The sequence below is a fragment of the Etheostoma spectabile genome, chromosome 14 (genome assembly GCF_008692095.1).
Source record: "Etheostoma spectabile isolate EspeVRDwgs_2016 chromosome 14, UIUC_Espe_1.0, whole genome shotgun sequence".
NCBI lineage: Eukaryota > Metazoa > Chordata > Actinopteri > Perciformes > Percidae > Etheostoma > Etheostoma spectabile.
The window spans coordinates 12,794,864-12,795,105 of NC_045746.1; the positions used below are offsets into that span (position 1 = coordinate 12,794,864).

The following is a 242-nucleotide window of genomic DNA, read 5'->3' on the forward strand; positions in this document are numbered from 1 at the left end:
TCTAGTTGTTGTCCCTTTCTGATTGTTCTATTCTATTAATTGTACAAAGAATTGGGAGATTTGTGCATGGTTGTAAAACATGTTCTCAAGTTGTGAATAAGGGTTTGAAATTAAGCCTAAAGTCCAAGTAAGGTCCATTTCCCGGGGAACATTAGTTCCCTCTGCTCACTTTTGAGGCAAAGGCTATTTTTAAACCCCCACACATTCAGTCGGGTCCGCTATGTTGGGCTTTTTTTCTCCGT

General features: G+C 40.1%; 1 protein-coding gene across 1 annotated transcript in view; it reads left to right on the forward strand.

Annotated features, from left to right (window-relative positions):
- Positions 1 to 242, forward strand: part of LOC116702009 (coagulation factor XI-like) — a 52,104-nt gene that overhangs the window by 34,455 nt on the left and 17,407 nt on the right.